The sequence below is a fragment of the Martes martes genome, assembly GCF_963455335.1.
Source record: "Martes martes genome assembly, chromosome: 12".
NCBI lineage: Eukaryota > Metazoa > Chordata > Mammalia > Carnivora > Mustelidae > Martes > Martes martes.
This window is the reverse complement of record NC_137900.1, coordinates 13,793,814-13,808,776: the sequence shown is the minus strand read 5'-3', so window position 1 is coordinate 13,808,776 and position 14,963 is coordinate 13,793,814. Positions and strand designations below refer to the sequence as shown.

At 41.6% G+C, this 14,963-nt stretch overlaps 1 protein-coding gene across 1 annotated transcript in view; it reads right to left on the bottom strand.

The window, feature by feature from the left end:
* TMC1 (transmembrane channel like 1) overlaps nt 1-14,963 on the bottom strand; it is a 206,495-nt gene that overhangs the window by 148,863 nt on the left and 42,669 nt on the right. Inside the window, exons 2-3 of the mRNA XM_080820083.1 lie at nt 14,504-14,872; nt 7,429-7,693 (exon numbers count right to left, since the gene is read on the bottom strand). The gene's annotated coding sequence lies outside the window, so the exon portion shown is untranslated. The remainder of the gene's footprint in view (nt 1-7,428; nt 7,694-14,503; nt 14,873-14,963) is intronic.

Here is a 14,963-nt window from a genome sequence, read left to right as displayed (position 1 = left end):
ATAAAAACCACCCAAATACACACAACAACATAGATAAACCTCAAATGCTTTATGCTAAGTAAAAGGAGCCTGGCTTCAAAGAGTACATGCTATCGATTCCATTTCTATGACATTCTGGAAAAGACAAAACTATAAAGACAGAAAATGTACCAGTAGTTCAAGAGCTGGAGAAACTGACCACAAAGAGGCAGAGGGAACTTTTGGGGATGATGGAACTGTCCTATATCCTGCTTGTGGTGGTTGTTACACAAATGTGTTTGTCAAAACTTAGAACTATACACATAAAAGAGTGAATTTAATTGCATATGAATTATATCTCAATAAATCTGACCAAAAATAAAAATTAGAAACTGACATCTCCCGGGTCAGCTTTGGGGCACGGTTCTTTTTCTCTGCCCGTACTGAGTCTTTTTAAAAATGAAATTAATGGGCAACAGAAAAAGAGCATCTCGTATAATTTTTTAGATTTCTAACTTCTCTTTGAGAAGACTTGACAACACTGTGACCACATCTCACATGGCAATAATCTTCTGCGGCTGAGTAGGCATCTTTTTTCTCTGCCATCATGAGTCAATCTCTATGTGGTGGTTTTACTTTTTATGGCATATTACCTCCCCAATCCCTGGAGACATCAGAGTTTGAACCCTCGCCTCAAACTCATTTCAACAAACTCTACTATTGGCATGATCTGTTACCCAGCTGTGAACAAACCCGTCTATAGGAACGGAACAGGCAAAGCACGGGATGGTAAGAAATCCAGGGAAATAGAGACTGCCAGGTTCCTGTAGTTAACACAGAGATCACAAGAACATGGCAGAGAGGACTGGCAATTTAAGGCTGATGTACAGGAAATTACAGCTGAGCATGCGATCTGAAGGAAACAAAAATAAAGCCAAAATGTGTGTGTTATTTCATCTACCTCGTGGGGATATTAGCCATTGGAATCTAAAAAGGAGGGATATTAGAATCTAAAAGCAAGCATATTTTTTATTTTCAATAGCCAGCATAGTGCCTCATATATAATAAATGCCCATAACTGTTAGCTGGAAGGAGAGTGAGGGAAATTAATCGATGGAAGTTGCAAGCAGGGACAACTGCACAGGTGCAACATCTTCGGACACAGGACTCCAGAAACAGAAGGGACAAGTGCTTGATTTAATGTTCTGCTCTTGCAGAACATTAAATTTTTTAAAAAATATTTTATTTATTTATTTGACAGAGAGAGAGAGGACACAAGCAGAGGGAGCAGCAGGCAGAAGGAGAGGGAGCAGCAGACTCCTGCTGAGCAGGGAGCCTCAGGTAGGACTAAATCCCACAACCCTGGGATCATGACCTGAGCTGAAGGCAGGCGCTTAACTAACTTGAGCCACCCACGGGCCCTGTCATCTTGAAATTTTTTTTTTTTTTAAGATTTTATTTATGTATTTGACAGACAGATCACAAGTAGGCAGAAAGGCAGGCAGAGAGAGAGGGGGAAGCAGGCTCCCCACTGAGCAGAGAGCCCAGTGGGGGGCTTGATCCCAGGACCCTGAGATCATGACCTGAGCTGAAGGCAGAGGCTTAACCCACTGAGCCTCCCAGGCGCCTCCATCTTGAAATTCTTAATAATTTTTTTAAAAAAGGAGGCCCTCTGTTTTCCATTCTCACTAAGCCCCACAAATTATATAGCCAGTACTAAATCCAGGAGCTTCTGGAGATACACTTAGCTTTCTCCAAGAGAGGGTGGTGAATAGGACAGTTTGTGACATGGTGCATCCATTTGACATGGTCACGAAAACCTAGGAGACAGTGTGAACACAATTTCAAGTTATTACAGGACTACACTGAAGTGTGTTGACAAACTACAGAAGGAACAGATGGGCCGGACTGGAGGATGACAAAGAAATTACCTGTACAGTTCTGAGTTGACAGATTAGATGGACCCTGAAGAAAAAAAAAAAAAAAAAGGAAGGAAACGAAAGAAAGAAAAGAAAAAAAAAAAAAAGAAAGAAAGAAAGAAAAGAAAGGGAAAGTAAAGGGAAAAGAAAAGAGAAAAGAAAAGGCCAGAATGGAAGTAGTGCCTGCAACCTCAAATCACACATAGCAGTTATGGAAAAGACTGCCACTCAGGTGTCACTAGTTTTATCCATGTCCGCAAACATCATTGTGACCACAATCCCAGTCCACTTTGTCTGCCAAGTGAGAAGGTGGATGTGTCTAAGAAATGTCTTTAAATTTTTATCCAAAATCAAATCCCAAGTAAAAAATACCATGACCAGAAGGGTGACGGGAGATAGAGCCTTGTGGTCTCTGTTTCTCAAATGTCTGATTCTTCATCTACAAAGTATAAGTGTGTATGAATTTTTAAATGTCCCTTCCCACATTTGGGAAGCTTGCTGCCATTCAGGCTGCTCACCCTCTCACTCGGCCTGGAGAGAGCAGAGACCACATCACGAGATGGGTGATGATGTCCCGGGCCTTCTCATCGTGGTTCCTTTTGCACTTTAGCCAGCGACCAGACAACTGACCACCCAAGTTAGGACACTTTTGAGAGGGCTAAAATGTGAAGCTGGAGAGGACACAGGACAATGGACATAAACCATGACTCCCCCAGGAATCCCCCAGCTATGACATATAGTCACCCTAGTGATAGTGTCGTGGTGCATAATGTAGGCATCCCATTAGCCTCATCTATGTTATCAAGACCGTCATCAGCAGAAGCGATGATCACAAAGACATTGGCAGAGATGCTATCGAGTGATTTTTCGGTACCAGACACTATGCTAAACACTTACTTTTTTAAAAAAAAAGATTTATTTATTTATTTGATGGGGGGGGGCACAAACAGGGGGAGTGGGAGAGGGAGAAGCAGGCTTCCTGCTGAGCAGGGAGCCCAATGCGGAGCTCGAACCCAGCACCCTGGGATCATGATCTGAGCCAATGGCAAATGCTTCATGACTGAGCCACACTTTTTGAATACAGGTGCACAATGCTTTTAAAAATTGGGCTATGAGGGGTGCCTGGGTGGCTCAGTGGGTTAAAGCCTCTGTCTTCAGCTCAGGTCATGATCCCAGGGTCCTGGGATCGAGCCCCACATCGGGCTCTCTGCTCCATGGAGAGCCTGCTTTCTCCTCTCTCTCTGCCTGCCTCTCTGCCTACTTGTGATCTCTGTCTGTCATATAAATAAATAAAACCTTTAAAAAAAATTAAAATAAAAATTTTTTTTAAAAGTGTTTTTAAAAAAATTGGGCTATGAAATTAGTTCTTTGGTCTATTTAAAATGATTCTGATGTGGGCGCCTGGGTGGCTCAGTGGGTTGGGCCTCTGCCTTTCAGCTCAGGTCATGATCCCAGAGTCCTGGGATCGAGCCCCACGTCGGGCTCTCTGCTCGGCAGGGAGCCTGCTTCCCCATCTCTCTCTCTGCCTGCTTTTCTGCCTACTTGTGATCTCTGTCAAATAAATAAATAAAATCTTTTTAAAAAAATAAAATAAAATGATTCTGATGTAAATTGGGGTTCATTTGTGTTGTTGGAGTGAGAGACAGATAGCCCCTAAAGAACTGAGATGAACAATGAGAAAACAGTAACTGTTTTAAAATGTGGACAATGGAAAACAAAATTACCTTTGAAGGCAGCTTGAGTATGATATGTAATTTTAAAGTAAACAGTCCTTCTTGTTTAATTAAGAAAGCGTAACTTTGATGTTAAAATTTCTTTAATGTATTCCTCTATGTATTAGGCAAGAACGCTTATTTTAATTACAAATGTTAAAGCAATTATACACATTTTAGGCATATATTTCACATGAGTGACTCTGCCAGTATGTGGAAATCAGTGATGAAGTTTATAAATTACTTTATGAGGTGACTGGGTGGCTCAGTCAGTTAGGCTTCCTACTCTTTATTTCCGCTGGGGTCATGATCTCAGGGTCTTGAGACTGAGCCCCTGCTCAGGGAGTCTGCTGGAGAGTCTCTCCCTCTTCCCTCCCCAAGCTTGCATGTTCTCCCTCTGATAATAAATAAATAAAAATCTTTAAAAAAAATTATAGGAGCACCTGGGTGGCTCAGTGGGTTAAGCCTCTGCCTTTGGCTCAGGTCATGATCCCAGGGTCCTGGGATCGAGCCCCACATCGGGCTCTCTGCTCCGTGGAGAGCCTGCTTTCTCCTCTCTCTCTGCCTACTTGTGATCTCTGTCTGTCAAATAAATAAAAATAAAATCTTTAAAAAAAAATTATAATTACTTCAGGCTGTCTTCCAAAAACAACCTGCAGAGAAAGTCTCTGGGAAGATGTTAGCTATTTTATATATATTAATGTGGTTTCTGAAGATAGACAGATATGGATATATAGGTAGAGTTACGGTATTGCTACATTCCCTGATAGAAAAGCTGTAAAATTTATGTTCCCTTTCTCAAAGGATTTTTCTAAGAAACAGGCTTCTATAGCTGTGAGTATTTTGCTGTTCTTAGAACCAGGGGATTAGGAGTAGTATGCAAATTTCTTATATTTATTAATTACATTGCCCATGTTTAAAATTAGGAAGCCTACTCTCTTAAACTTACAGTTAGCACCTTCTGAAATGTCTTTCCATACATTATGGAAATTCATAGCCTGCAAATTGCAAGCAAACCCATTAAATATTAGAATAAATTTCATTAAAATATCACCAGCCATTATTTCCCAGGAATGAAATTCTTCACACAGCAATATAATGCTCTATATTCCCTGATTATAAAAATGAATGCATACTTATGTTAAAAAATAAAAATGAGAAAGAAAAGTATACAGATGAAAGTAAGAGTTTCATGCAGAGGAGGATTATGAATTACTCCTTAATTTCGTTATGCTTTCCAGTAATTTAACAACTATTATAGTAAATAGGTATCAATTTTCCAATCAAGATGAACAATGACTGTGTATGAAAATAAAATAAAATGCTGCTTATTCGTTGAGAGTAAGAATGAATGAGGAGATATGACAATGTTTTTTTTTTTTCTTTTTTAAAATTTATTTATTTGACAGAGAGGCGGGGGGAAGCAGGCTCCCCGCTGAGCAGAGAGCCCAGGGCCGGGCTCCATCCTAGGACGCTGAGATCATGACCTGGGCCGAAGGCAGAGCCTTAACCCACTGAGCCACCCAGGCGCCCAGCAATGTGTCTTCTATAATAAACCCTTGACCATTCTTAGAAAAATCAGGTTTTGGTCCTAAATCGGACGTGTGGTAGCGCTGTGACTTTAACCTAGTATCCCTAGCCCTCTCTGTCAGGTAAGGCAGAGGGACACTCTCTGCCAATTCATTTTCTCTGCTCATTTATTGCTGTCATTCACCCTCCATCCAATACCACTAAGAACCCATCTATGCCAGGCTCAGTTTCAGCAGGATAGTGAACACACAATCTGTATTCTTATTACATTCTTCCAGCTCCTCTGGGCAGATAGGTTGCAAAGGGGTATGGTGAGGTGGGATGGCAGGCAGGGGCTCCTACAGCATACTTAGTGTTGATGGTGGCCTTGGACCAGAGCAAGGGCAGTGGACACTGAGAGAGGCAGACAACTTCAAGAAATGTTTGGAATTAGAACAGTCTTGAGACTGGCCAATGAAACAGAAGAATTGTAGGAAAGAATAAGGAAAAGAAGGATTTAAAAATAATTCCCAGGTTCTTGGGCTTAAGTTACTCACAGAATGAAAGCAACCACTGTAGCATATGGGAAATGATAGATGATTAATATGTGATCAAGTAAGTAAGATCTTTTTAGATAGAAAATCAGAATTATAGGACAGAAAGGGATTGGAATAGTATAGGAAGGTAATGGGGGAGGAGAGATGGTATATTTTCATCAGGATACCAGGAAAGGGCTTTCTAAGAAGTTACATTTAATCCGAGTCCTAAATGAAGTCTCTAGAATGGGGGACATGATCATTACCTACACTACCTCAAAACAAACTCTGAAAATCACAGAAATTCAAAAAATTTTCTTCAGATTCCATATCAAAATTTACTCGGTGGCTATTCCTGCTCTAGGCTATATTTATTTTTTTAAAATTCAGGGGTTCCTTATTACTGTAATACCCACTCTCTTATAATTTTCCAGTTACGAAAATATCTATGCAGAATCTTCTACACCCAAGAACATGGCCTGGACTACTTAGAATAAAAGGGATTTTGCCAATAACTTTCTAGGATTCTTTAGTAAAATTATTTGTCAACTTGCTTTTCAGGATCATTTTCAAGCTATGATCTGACACTGTTGGATCTTGGGTAGAAAACAGACTATATTTATTACTGTTGGATATCCATGAGGCTTTCTTGGTGCTCTTTGGAAAATAAGTGTTCTAATACTGTCATCATTTAGTCTTCTATACTGACACTAGAAGAATGATTCATCGTTGAATTGTTATGACTTACTATAGAGAGGTTAATTTTAAGAAGGAAAGAGCTCAGAGGAATAGGGTGTTCTAACTATGACACTGTTAGGAGCTGCTACATTTCCAGCCCAGGGGATGGAGGCAGATACAACCACGGGGCGGGGGTGGAGGGGGGGGATTCGTACTTCTTGGATTGTTGGTGTGAAGAATGGACTGACTGAAGAATGGATTGATGAGGCAAGTCTTGAGTAAGTGAAAAGGGTCTAGCACTCAGGGAAAAAAAGGGGGAGTGGTCTCTGGAGCACCTGGGTGGCTTAGTCAGTTAAGTGTCTGCCTTCAGCTCAGGTCATGATCCCAGGGTCCTGAAATCAAGCCCACATTGGGCTCCCTGCTCAGTGGGGAGTCTGCTTCTCCCTCTGACTGCTGCTTCCCTGCTTGTGCTCTCTCTCTCAAATAAATAAAATCTTGAAGAAAAAAAAGAAGAAGAAAACGGATCTCTATCTCAGACATCTCCACACTAGGCAATTAAAATAGGGTTTTGAAAGAGAAAATAACAGGAATTTGAATAACTATGTCTCGGTGAAATCTCTAAACTTCAGAAAGTAGACAAACCGGCTGACGCTGGTAAGCAGCAAATGTCTGACCTAAGGGATTCTGCTTGGAGGACTGCTGATATTTGTGTCTATTTTTCCCATTTGTTGATTAAACCAAAAATTTGACAGAAGTTCTAGGCTTCTCCTCTAAGGGTAGGTTTCTCAGTCGTGGCCCTATTGATATACTGGACCAAATAATTCTTTCTGTGGGTGGCTGGGCCTCTGATCTGTGGGATATTTAGCCACATCCCTGGTCTCTGCACACCAGATGCCATCTGCAGCAGTCCCCTCATTGTGACAACCAAAATTGTCTCCAGACTTCATCGAACGTCCCCTAGGAGACAAAATCATGCCTGGCTGAGAAACACGGCCCAACGGGAATGCGTTCCTATATACCGTAGAATCAAAGAGCCACACGTTGCTGGATTCTTTATGAGTGACAGAATTAAAAGCACAGGGAAGATCTGGGGCAGAAAGACGCAAGGGCACCAACCCGCAAACCTCGTGTCTTCTCGTCTTGGCTCGCTCTCTCCTAGCGGCTTTGTGCTCCTGCTTCACAACACTCGTGTTTTCTTGCTTCCCGCTCTTATTTGGGTAAGTTTCGTCGAGGTCTTTTGTAATTATTCCTTCCCGACAAGGAGACTGGTGTTCAGATTCGATGTTTCAAAACAGGCAGGCTATGTGGAAGGCGGACTTTCCAAGTCACTGGACTGCCGTCTCTGCTTCCCCGAACTCCTTTCTTCCCAAAGACATGCATCCTGGAGGGAACAGCAGCGGAAGAAGGTTGCATTTGATGTGAGACGAGCTGTGAGGCACTGTATCCTGGGAGGGGTCGTTCACAAAATAAAGAGTCATGCCTTTTAGTAGGTCCTGCGGCACGTAGCCATTTGTAGATGGTAGATTGTAATTTTTCATGAATTCTCTTTCTAGAAAGTCTAAGAGGCAAGTGGCTTGGGAGAGAAGATCTCACTCAAGTCCAGCAGAGCTATGCCAAGAAAAAGTTTGCCAATACTGGGAATCTTTTTAAGAAAATCATCATTCACTTGCTACCCAGGCACAGCTATAGATAGGAGTTTACCAGACACCAGGAAACATAAAATAAAATGGGACTCTATAATATATTGCTTCCTGTTCATCGACAAAAAAATACATAGTAATACTTCTTTCATAAAAGTTATAAAAATTCACTAAAGGAAATGTGGAAAATGCATGAAAAGTACAAAGAAAAAAAATTATCTCTAGTACTACTATCCAAACCCAAATACCACCAGTAACGTTCTGTGGATTTCTTTCCAGTTTCTTTTTTTAATGTACACATGTAGCGAGTATAGAGGAGTGAGGGGGGGGGAATATATATACATATTGCATACATATGTATATATATATTTCAGTACCCCACTTTTTAAGCTAGAATTGTATGAAATGCATTTTAAATGTTATTCATAAACATAATTTTTAATGGTACATTAAGTTGCATCAAAATGATGTACCATGGCTACTTAGGCTGATTCTAATGATGTGCCATTAAAAAGATTTGCAATAAATATTTATAATAACTTTGTTATTATAGAGTTCCAAAACTAATGTTATTGAATTAAAGGGTATAAACATTTGAAACATCTTAATATGTGTTTGTATACAAAAATTTGAATCAATTTATAGACCAGTCAGCAAAACACAAATATGCCTATCGCATTTTGTCCTTACCAATATCAGATATTTTCATTAGCTTTATTCTTTCTTTGGGTTAATTTTGTTCTTTACTTTCATAACCAGTAACCCTATTTTCCCCATATATTTGTGTACTAACTGCATTTCCTCTTTGGAAAAATACCGTGACTATTACAATGTGTCACCAAAAGAGAGAAATCAAAAGCAGAAGGAAAATACCTATCTTATCAAGACGATTTTGAAAGTCTATGGTCATTATAAGAAGTAGAATTTCTGATGTCACCATTTTCAAGACCTCATATTCTCATTTCTCATCACCCTGTCACCTATAACTACAATTTTCCAGTCAAAGCAAAAAATTTGCGGTTTCTCATATAAGCTATAAGCCCTCAAGCCCTTGACTTTGTACATGCTGTTCCCTTGTCTGGAATGCCCTTTAATGTACCCCAAATGCACACACCACACATGCGCACAGAGTCTGTGGTCTTTCCCAGGCCCCAACAGTCGCTTGCTGTTACCTTTCTCATAGCCTCTGACATTCCACATCATAATCACTAATATTATTTTCAGACTTTCCCTCCTGCCCACGATTTCCGCTAGGGCAGGAACACCCCATCTTTGATTTCTAGATTCCACATCATTTACCGTCGTGCCTAAGAGAAAGTAGAAGCTCAGTAACTGGTTCCTTCAACATGGACATTGCTGAATAATAAATCTCATGGCCTTCTTAGTTATCCAATTCTGTCATCCACAGTAACGGTCAGGATTTTGAGGGAGAGACTGAGTGTTAAGAATACAAGCAGAAGGGACAGCGGAACCAGGGTTCAAACTTTTCATTCAACCACTAGCCAGTTCACCATCCTTGGAATAATTACCTAATATCTTTGACACTCCATTGAAACAAAGAGTGATCATAATATGTGCCTCATAGAATTATTTGAATATGAGGTACTGAATATATGTAAAGAATCTGGCATATAGTAGTGGCTAAATGTAGACATCTTTCTAGTTATTATTGTGTATTTCCATTATATGCATATTTCCATTCCATATATATTTCCTTTGCAATAAATATTACCGAATTCAAAGGATCTGATACCTATGTATGCATTTTTCTTTGAATCATGAAGACCAAGACACAAGGTCAGTGGCACGGACCATATTCTTGCTTTTAGGGAAATCTTAGAAAAGAATTAGTTCTGATTACAGTTGCGAAAAGTAGGCCTATATTTTCCAAAGGCAAGAGAAATCAAGTTCTCTGTAAAATAACGCATGATCTTACCATCAACTGCTTAATTTTTTTCTGTTTGCCCCATTAATATTGCTGAAGGTATGTGGGGACCTCAAATTACTATAAATAAAGGCTTGCTGTCCCTGATGGCAGAAGAAAGGAACTTTTGGAACATGCTCTACTTTTCATTTCTAAAAATATATCCACTTGGGCCACACTTGAGAAGCACGTGAAATCTTCCCAGTTAAAAATCAGATTTATACTGGTGGTATGTACAGCAGAAGCATGTGCACACACAAACACACACACACACACACACGCACATCCCAGAAACCCTCTGAAGCTCAGTTTCTTTTATTTATCAAACAGCCATGATTCATGCATGCCTTGTGTGTGCCTTCCTTAGGGCTGAAAGACATTTTCATCCATCTGCCAACCAGATGAACCCAGAGAAAAAGTCACAAAGACCGCCTAAGTGAGGATAACACAAGTACTTGTACAGAATGAATTTGCCAAGATCTTTTTCCCCTACCCTTAACCCAACCCCCATCACAAGCTGGTTTTATGTCCCACATGCCACGGTTTCCCTTCTGATGACAGCTCAGACCCTCTCCCCTAGCACTGTGTGTTTTCAGCTTCATACCACACATGATTCAATGTAAACTACGAAGCCCCTAGTATAGTACGCAGCGTAAACATGCGATCCATATACAGTGCTTTCTTTCTACCTTTTCAAATCCTTCTGAGCATGCAGGAGATCATCCTCCACACCCCAGAATTCCTTCCACAGAGAGTCAAAGTTATTGCTGCAGGCCTTCTCAGATGCTGAGAAATGGCCAGGAATTTTCCATTTTAGAGGTTTCTGGCATTCCAACACAAGAAGAGATGCCAAAAATGGCTTTCAAAAATAACAGTAGATTTTGCATCTAACAAAGGAATGTTTTTAAGTACTACAGTGTACTCTATGGTGATATTTACAAGGTTACAAGATGCTCCAGCAAGTGTAGCTGAGGAATGCAACGGGAGTTTCAAATGTACCCTACATGTCATCCTCCAAATCTGCTTATTGTGTACTGTCCATGTGTAGAGCCTCACTTGAAAGTGACATTTGACGTATAAATTTCAAGTCCTTTGAACTGTAAACTCTTCATTTAAAGTCCTTACTCCCGGGCACCTGAGTGGCTCAGTCGGTTAAGCGTCTGCCTTCAGTTCAGGTCATGATCTCTGGGTCCTGGGATGGAGTCCCTGTGCCGGGCTCCCTGCTCAGTGGGGAGTCTGCTTCTCGCTCTCCCTCTGCCCCTCCCCTGCTCATTCTCTCTCTCTCTCTCTCTCAAATAAATAAATAAAATCTAAAAAAATAAAATAAATAAAGTCCTTACCCCCGTCTTCATCATAGTGTTTGCCCCCACACATCTGTGAAAAGAAAACCATGAGCAAATAAAAAAGATGGGGTAAGATTTCCCCTTAAAAGAGGTGAAAAAAAGGCTCAAGGGGAGCCAAATGAGGCCACTATAGCAACATCAACTTACAGGTTGAACTGAGAAGAATTTCTCTCCACAACTCTGGCAACTCATTCACTGTCACCAAGGGGGCCTTGACCCCCCACTTGGATACGCAAGGTCCCCATCCAGCCTCCCAGGAGGGTGAACTGGAATGGGAGCCATGACAATCAGGCCATGAATTAGCAGGCTATGACTAGAGTAATTTTCCCCAGACTTCTCTGGCAAAAGTAAGCGAGTCCTCCTGCAGAGATGCCTCAAGAGTTTATAACTTTTAAACTGAAATTGTTTTTCTGAAGTAATGACAAGGCGCCAGTGAACACTGAGTGGAGGTTACTATTTTAAATGATAAACTATTTTAATTGTAAGAGAAATAAACAATAGGATATTTGAATTGCTTATAATGACAGACACGCAGAGACGCACAGAATAATATATTTATAACTGGAAACTACAGGTTAAAGTGTAACACTAAATATACGTAAAGATATAATCTATCCATGCTCTTGTGAAATTGTAGGGTTCAAGACATGACGTGATTGTTCTATGGGTTACTGAATAGTAGAGAAAGAATTATATACAAATAGTATGGAAAAAGACAACATGATGTAGTCTGTAGTCAAACAGCTCGGGCTTTGGTCCCCTCCTTCTCCTCTTCTCTTCCTTCCTTAACTCTACAATGTGGATTCTGCCGGCATCACTCCTAGCCCCACCACTCCCCAACCCCGACCTCCCGGAACCTACTTTTGCTACCAAGGTAAACTCATTGTTGCTAAACTCAAAGACACTTTTCATCCTTGTCTTATTTGATCTCCAGCCACAGCACTTGACTCTGTGGCAAACACCCTTCTTTCTGGAACCACTCAGTCTTGACTTCCTTGACATCATCTCTCTTGGATGTCATCTTATATCACCTGATCTACTCCTTCTTGGTCTTCTGCAAATGCTTCTCTTTTTGATCCCCTCACTGTTGTCACTAATGGTGCCATCATTAGGCCTTTTTTTCCCTTCTCAATGTACATTTTTTTCCCCAGTGACTTCATCGGTTCCAATGACTTCAAGTGCTTTCTCCTTGCTAACGGACTTCCTAACCTACCCCCACCAGGCCAAGTCTCTCTCCTGAGCTCCAGGCCTATAGAGCTGTTTACAGGACAACTGTATCAGTTATCTATTGCTGCACAAATCTCCTCAAAATAGTGGTACAAATTCCTGACAGTTGTTCTACTCCTGAATCTGGAGGTCAACTGGGCTTAGCTAGCCAGTTCTCACTGCACTGAGGTCTCAGCAGTTGTGGCCAGACAATGGCTGGGGCTGAGATCACCTCAAAGTCTTCTTCATTCACATGTCTATCACCCAGGTTGGGAGATCTGAATAGCTGAAGTCTTAAATTTTGGACCATTTCTCTCTACATATATGTACGTGATCAGTCCATGTGGAGACTCGTCTACATGGCCAAGCTTCTAACCTGACAGTTGAGAGCTCTGAAAAAGAACTCGTGTTTGGAAGTGATGTCCTCACGTTCAGAACTGATCTGACATCCACAGCCAAGCTACGTTATTCTCCTGCTGGACGTAAACAATCTCATAGAATACTGACCTCAGACAAGGTTACTCTGAGACCATAAGATAAAATAAGACCGCTTCATAATGTTGTTTAAGCACAGGTAAAATGCCACTATAACATCTACAAAATATCTGACCATAGAATTAACCCCCCTTTCTGAAAATATCCAGTCTGGACCAAATCTATGCTTTTTTTTTTTTTTTTTAAAGATTTTATTTGACAGAGAGAGAGCACACATGAGCGCGCACACAAGCAGGGGGAGGGGCAGAGAAATAGGGAGAAGCAAACTCCCTGCGAAAAGGGAGCCCTGATTAACCAGGGATAACCAGGGCTTGATCCCTGGACAACCTGAGCCAAAGGCAGACACTTAACTGACTGAGCCACCCAGGAACTCCAAATCTATGCTTCCTTAAACCTTCCTCCAATCACCCAACCAAATCCCAAATTCTATAATAGGTCCTTTCTAACACCTTCTTCCTGAAACACTTCACAGTTTCCATGACGTTCATTCTTCCTTGCTACAAGTAATAAATGTAACCTGTTTAACTACAAAGGTGTTCCTGATGAACTTGAACTGAAGAGCACTGGCAGGTCCCAGAACAAGCACTTCCCAAGAAACCAGCAAGGCCTTTTCTAAACTAGCCTTGTGTATTGCATAGCCTGCTTTCTGCACATTCCAAGAAAAAAAGATGTGATGACCAGAGAAAAGGAAATCTAGAAAAGAGGTATGTGGATGAACCTATGGGAATGAAAAAAAAAAAGCTGATGTCACATTAATGCCCACAGAAGAGCATACACCACGGAGAAGACCCTCCATGACCCTCCATGACCATGTGCACAGGATGACCCATACCATGACTCTTAGCTAGCCCCCTCCTCAGACATCCTAGGACCTGTGCCAGAAGCCCCCGCACAATGGTCATAGTGCTGCAATTGAGGCCACCCGTGCTGAACGTGCTCCCACTGCCGGGTTCCCAACCGGTCAGCAAGAGTCTGATGCCAAGCCCTTGACATAGCACCATTCTTCGGGGAAAACTCACCAAGCCACCCGATAGAATATTAATTATATCAGAACCCAACTCTCTTGACAGCAGCTAGCAATTTGTCCTTACCAACATCAACACGTACTCTGGATACCTATTTGCCTTCTCTTCTTTCCAGTGCGTCTACCAACACCACCATCCAAGGGTACTGAGTGCTACGGAATATTTGACGCATCCATATAGCATCCCTTAAAAATATAAATAAATAGGGGCGCCTGGGTGGCTCAGTGGTTTAAGCCGCTGCCTTCTCGGGTCGTGATCTCAGGGTTCTGGGATGGAGTCCAGCAGCAGGCTCTCTGCTCAGCGGGGAGCCTGCTTCCCTCTCACTCTCTCTGCCTGCCTCTCTGCCTACTTGTGATCTCTCTCTGTCAAATAAATATATATATATATATTTATTTGACAGATATCTATATCTATATATAGATATAGATATAAACTTCTCGTATCACTACATGGCACACCTGAAACCAATGTAACATTGCGTGTCAACAACACTCGAATAAAAAAGAAAAATTTTTTAAAATAAGGTGTCCCTTTCAATATCGCCTAAAACCAACTTACCATGTGATGGCAAAGGAAGTGTAGTAATGCGCTCATTGCCACGAGAGCCCTGGCTGGCGCTTGGCTGTAAAGGCAATTGGTCGTCGCGGCTGAGTGGGGTTGAGTAGAAGCTGGTCCGCCTTAGCAGCTCTATGCCTCGAGCCCGAGGTGCTCTACGGAATGGCCAATGATTGCCGGTGGGTACAGAGAGATGGAAATGCTCCGAAGAAGCCTCTGATAGGGAGAAGTGGCCCGAGGGTGCAGCTCAAGTTCCTCCTTGACACTGCTAAGGGCTCTCACAGCCTCTGCCTGGAGGATGAAACCTGAAAGTGTCTTCCCGCAACTACTTCTTACAGCGCCCTCTACTGATGAAATCGTCTTTCCAGCCGGCTGGCCAAAAAAAAAAAAAAAATGCCGATTAGATTTAGCTCCAGTAACACAAAGCAAGGAGACAAAGAAGGATGAATTTGGAACTGAGAGA